The sequence below is a fragment of the Marmota monax genome, unplaced genomic scaffold (assembly GCF_021218885.2).
Source record: "Marmota monax isolate L192 unplaced genomic scaffold, Marmota_monax_Labrador192_F-V1.1 WCK01_AAM20220418_F8-fsc00046, whole genome shotgun sequence".
NCBI classification, from domain to species: domain Eukaryota; kingdom Metazoa; phylum Chordata; class Mammalia; order Rodentia; family Sciuridae; genus Marmota; species Marmota monax.
Window position 1 is genome coordinate 11,345,862 of NW_026692486.1, and position 6,228 is coordinate 11,352,089.

At 35.4% G+C, this 6,228-nt stretch overlaps 1 pseudogene; it reads left to right on the forward strand.

Annotated features, from left to right (window-relative positions):
- Positions 1-1,306: 1,306 nt before the first annotated feature.
- On the forward strand, positions 1,307-2,824 carry LOC124091889 (DNA-directed RNA polymerase III subunit RPC6-like; annotated as a pseudogene).
- Positions 2,825-6,228: the final 3,404 nt, after the last annotated feature.

Consider the following 6,228-nt stretch of genomic DNA (forward strand, 5'->3'; position numbering starts at 1 on the left):
ATATTATTTCCTTTTTGAGTTATGATCTGATAACTAAATCGAAAAAAATATTTTGAAGTTGAATAGATTATATATAACAAAAGTTTTATATAGGAAAAATGTTCAGTAATTATATTTGAAAAATTAAACATTTACCAATTTTGTAACATTGTACTTGTAAACCTAAACATACTATTAAGGGTAAAATAAAGATGAGCTCAACCAAATCTAAATATGTACATGATATTCAAGGACCCTGGGAAAATTTTAGCAAAATAGGTTCAACATTAAATGTACCAAATACCCCAAATCTGGTGTAGAATTAGAGAGGAAATCAAAACTTAAATTCATCTTATAAACTATGTAGAAACAAATGTTAAGTGTATCAGTGAACAAAAGAGACTATCGACACTGCAATACACTGTGCTAAAACTTGTGGAATGTGGCCAAAATAGTACTCAAGGTATTTGTTTAAAACTTATTCCTAAACAACAATAAAACAAACACAAATAAATTAGTTAAGTAATTAAATTGGGAAAGCAGCTAGAGAATTACATTATAAATCAAAAAGTAACAAAAGCAATGACTAATAAAGAAGAAATTAATGAAATGTAAACAACACCAATAACAACCAAAAGCTACAAAAATAATTTTAAATATACAATTCCTAGGACTTGTAAAGGCATGGGGAAAGCTTTTCTTACATTTATGATCCCCTGAATTGTAAACATGAATACAGATAAATGTTCATTATTAATGGAATTTGTAAATCATAATTAATCCATATTATAAAATTACATATTCAATGTTTAAAAAATAGAAGATGATTGCATGTGTACCATGATGAACTAACATCATGCCTACACATGCCAACCTCAGGCATACTCTTGGATCCACTACACTATTTCCCTAATATTTTCTTTTCTTGTTTTTTATTAGTTGCTCAAAACATTACAATTATCTTGACATATCATATATCATACATTTGATTCAAATGGGGTATGAATTCTTATTTTTCCCACGTGTACAGATTGCAGGATCACATTGGTTATTTATATACAGCCACATTTATACATACTGCCATACTAGTGTCTGTTGTATTCTGCTGCCCTTCCTATCCCCTTCCTATCCCCCCTCCCTTCCACTCTCCTCCCATCACCTAATATTTTCTTTAAATAAACATCCTTTAAAAGAAAAACACAGGAAGGACTGGCTGCAACAAAAGGAAGAAGTCCTCTCACTCCGGGCCTATGCTGTCTTCTATGGTTTACCAGTGTTCCCCCAGTGAGTTATCCAGTGACTGGTGTGTCTCTTCCTCCAGGACCTCATGGCAGAGGTGAAGGTGAAGGTGCAGCTTCCCCAGTGTGGATCCAGTCAAAATAGAAAACAGGGTTATAGAACGATGCCAATTTCCTCATGGAATCACTGACCAAGTAATTCAAAATGAAATGCCTCATATAGAAACCCAACAGCAGGCAGTGGCCATCCATAGACTGTTGTCCATGGGTCAGTTGAATCTCTTAAGGAGAAATACAGGCCCCCTTTCTTTCTTTCTTTTTCTTTTCTTTTTTTTTAATTAGTTCTAATCAGTTATACATGACAGTAGAAAGCTCTTCCATTCATTGTACACAAACAGAATAGAATTTTTGTTTCTCTGGTTGTACATGAAGTAGAATCACACCATTCGTGCAATCATACCTATGCCTAGGATAATGATGTCCATCACATTTTACCATATTTCCTAATCCCTTACCTCCGCTCCTCCCCTTTGCCCATCCAAAGTTCATCCCAGTGGAACTTTGTTCCACTGTGCCCCACCCATTATGGCTTAGCATCTGCTTATCAGAAAAAAACATTCAGCCCTGGTTTTGGGGGATAGGCTAATTTTGCTTAGCATGATGTTCTCCAACTCCATCCATTTATCTGCAAATGCCGTAATTTTATTCTCTTTTAATGTTGAATAATATCCCACAGTTTCTTTATCCATTCATCTAAGGGCATCTAAGTTGGTTCCACAGTTTAGCAATTGTGAATTGTGCTGCTATAAACATTGAAGTGGCTACACCACCAAATATGCTGTTTTTAAGTCCTTTGGGTATAGAATATAAGCCTTTTATACAGAATAAAAAACTCTTAGAATGCTGGTAAAATAAAGGGCTCAGACAACCAAGAAAAACTACTATATGAAATTATAGAGGATGCAGGAAATAAAGGAATATGGAGCAGAGATATTTGATATAAAAGTAACTTATCATTAACAGAAATCAACAAAATTCTAAAGAATTCAGAAAGTAAAAAGCTTATCAAAGTTCTTAAGTCTGTAGCAGCCTCCAAAAAAGAAAGTATATATGCTCTGTAATCTGAGCCAGATCAGTCTGTGACTGGTAGAGCCTGGTACAGTGATCAGGATTTTGAATCTGAATTTGTACAAGTGCTTAAGAGTGTTTCAAATTCCTACAAACCAAGGCAGAAACATCATGAGAAAGCAAACAGAATCCAGTGATACAAAGAAATAGTTCATTTCCTTCATTACATGAAGTATGGAAATCTATCTGCGAACTGGGAATCAGTAAGGTAGAATTGTCCATGAAGAACATTGAAACGAGCTTAAATACACTTATTTATGATGAGTAAAGTAGATAAGACTTTTATTGCTACAAAAGAAGGCACAGTTGACAGCGTAGACAGACATATGAAACTGTACAGGGCAGTCAATCCAATCATCCCACCCATGGGTTTAATCCAATGACCCTGCAGGCTCTGCCGGGTTTTTGATGACTGCCATGAAGGTGGTGAGATTTCATCATCTAACTGTATTTACATGACAGAATGGCTCAAATTTTGATGCAGAGTGATGAACTTTACTGGCATGCAAATGAAGTTGCCTGGAGAGCATTTTAATTCATGATGGAATATCAAATTTCCTTGAAAGCAGATTCACAGTAATGGATACAGACTTGCTGCTGTGAAAACTTTTTTTTTTAATCTATGAAGATTAAATTTATATTGGTAGAGTGGCCATCAGAATATGAAACAGATGAGGTTAGTACTGAAATCTATTCTTCAATAAAGAAAATACTTTGAAGCCCTGGAGGAAAAAGAAACCAACAAACCCATATTTGCCAAGTACCATGGTACTTTTCCTGCATCCTCTATAATTTCATATAGTAGTTTTTCTAGAGCACAAATATGTTCATTTTAAAGTTATTGATTAAGGTCTTCATTGAAATTTTTTTTTATGTCTGGCTCATTACCACCATCTTTGTTTTCTGTTTTCTCAGTGGTTTCATTGAGAAGAAATTAAAAGTGGTGAAGACAAGAACAGCATAAGAGTGAATGAAAATTTAAGGAAACATTAAGTGAGGGAGAGTAGAACATTCCTTTTTTACACAATATTGATTCCTTCCTGTATCAGTAATATTCTTTCGAAGGATTATGCTAATGTACCTCAAAACAAAGGATAAATATTGTCGAGAATATTTCAGTGTGTAAATATTATCATTTTCATCATAAAAGGAATATTTTCACTGTTCTTTTGTTAAAGGCTTACAAGCTTCATTCATTGACTCAAGTGTATTTTTCACCACAATTTCCTTGAATTCTTATATAATGTCTAAAATGTTTGTGTGTTTGAATCCTTCCACTCCCACAGATTCAGATGTTAAAATACAACCCACAATGTGATAGTATTTGAGGCCTTTGGAAGGTGATAGTTTAAGGGTGGAGTACTCATGAATGGAATTTGTGCCCTTTTAAAAGAATCCAGAGAGCTCTATTGCACCTTCTGTGGTGTCAGTACACAGGGAGAAGAAAACCATCTGTGAACCAGGAAGTAGTCCTTGCCAGACACCAAATCTGCCAGTGCCTTCATCTTGAACATCCCAGGCTAAAGAATTGTGAGAAATAAATTTGTTGTTGATAAAACACCAGTCCATAGTATTCTGTATAGCACACAGAAGGGACTAAGACAATGTGTATCCATTTAACTAAAATTAAAACTGAACAAACCAAAAAAAAAGAAAAAAGAAAAGAAAACAACAAACTTGGTGTCATTCTACCAGTAGTATCTGGGGAAATACAAGTTTTATATGTTGGATACATTTTTCTGTCATACACAAGAATGAAGCCATAACACATGACTCTTTCAAGGTCTTCCTTGATCCAATCAGGGCAAGGAAACCCAGCCCTCTCCAATGTTGCAATTGAGCCTGTTTACCTAAGTTGTATCTGGTTTACACCCACTAAGCACAGTCCTTTCTAACTTGTGAGGAGCTGGCCTCTGCTGGAATGAGACAATGGGCTTGTAGCTGGACCGACAGTCACCTGGGAGTGTGTCAGAAGTGGATCAGTCATGAACAAGGATGTCTCAGAGGGCCCTGGAGCAGCTCCCCACTTCCTTCTGTACCAAGAGAGTAGAAATTCAGCCAGGGAGATGAGTCGAAAATAAGTCAAGTCCAATTCAAAGATTCCTGAGATAAAAGGAATTTGTGGAAGTGGACTGTTGTAAGTATTCACTAGGCTTCATATGCTCTGTTCCAGACTTGAAGGGAGATTTTCCAAACAGCTTTGGCAAATGGAAAATATCTCCCTTCGTTTTTATTGCAAAGACCTTCTCAACTTTATTGAAGGGTAATAGCACCTTCTCAAATCAACTAGATAATCTACCAAACAGAGAGGATCCACATCCCCCAAGCATCTCCAATGTTTCAAAGACCTTGAACAAACTTCTATTTAGACATGGGGATGTGTTGTTATTTTTGGCTTAAGTGATATCATTTACTAATTCAGTCAATCCACTGGTCAAAACAATTCCCAAGCACCAACTCCATCGGCTCAGAACATGTCTGGTTTGCTTGAAGCAAGTTAAGAGAGAGGTAGGGAGTAAAAGGAAGGCAGCTCAGGAGGAACAAAGGCAAGGCCATGCAATATGTATTTGTTATTAACCCTTCTACTTATATCACAGTTTCCCTGGGGCTGCTGCAACAGGGCCATCCAGAAACTTTCACAGCAGAGTAATTCTGTGAATGTAGAACTATCCAGCAGTATTCCAAGGGGATGGAACAAGGGCATGGGAGCTACCTGAGAAGGCAAAGCCAGGGCACACATGACAAAGCCTCCATCTTGGAAATGTGGCCAAGAATCCAACATTGAATACTCACATTCATGAAGGTGTTCTTTGCTAGTCTATTTTCAGTCCTCTTTTGGGTTCTAATATGTTTGGCTCCTTCTACTTTAGGACAAGACTTCTGGATTTATTATTGTAACTCCTAACCTGACCTCTTTTCTCCTTTAAAAAAACTTATTGTATTATTTGCCTTATAAAACCACATTGCCTCATTATGGAGTGATTAGATCCCTGGTACCTGGTATAACAATGCTGAGTTAAAATCCTGATTCTGAAATTCCCTGGCTGTGTGATCTTCACAAGTTTTAAACTCTATATGCCTCAGATCTCCATACTATAAGTATTTACATTAGAGAGTTGCCATGAGGACTAAGGGAATGAATCTGTGCCTTGGTAAACAATGAATAAATGTTAACTATTTGTCTTTCAAAATAGTAACCAGCAAAGTACCAGGTCTTTTTTATATGCTGGGATCAAAATTTATTCTTTTCATTCTTTACTGGACAAGATTTTAAAATTTCATGCTAATAACTTCATTTAATCAAATCTTTAATTTATAAAAGTCTTTAATTAAGCAACCCTGGTTTCAATCCCTGGTATCAGGAAAAAAAGTCTTTAAGATCTTCAATTTGGGTTTTAAGTCTATTTTACCTAATTTGGGATCATTTACATTTAAAGATCTTATATTTTATTTCATTATTTACATCATTTATTCCTAGATGATGAATGGCTCAGATAATTCAGTTGCTCTGTAGCACTGAAGAGCAGTATTAGCACTCTGGGAATTGCTCATTTTATTATGAGTTTTTATGAATTTTCACCCTCCACTCTACAGAAGGTATAGTCTAGGTCTATATTTAGGAAATTAACCAAAATTAGGAAGAATAAAAATGTGCCTTAAGAGGAAAATGTGCAGTACACTTTATAGAAAGACCTGATTTCTATATTATGATTCTTGATCACTTTTACAGTAATATACAATAAAAGTGTTGTGTAAATTGAAGTCAAATACTTTCCCATATATGTAATATTGACCTTTAAACAGTCAACATCCATAATTTTTAGAGGTATATATAGACAGAGAGAGACAGGGTGAAAGAAGCCTTTTGAATAACCAGAAAGGA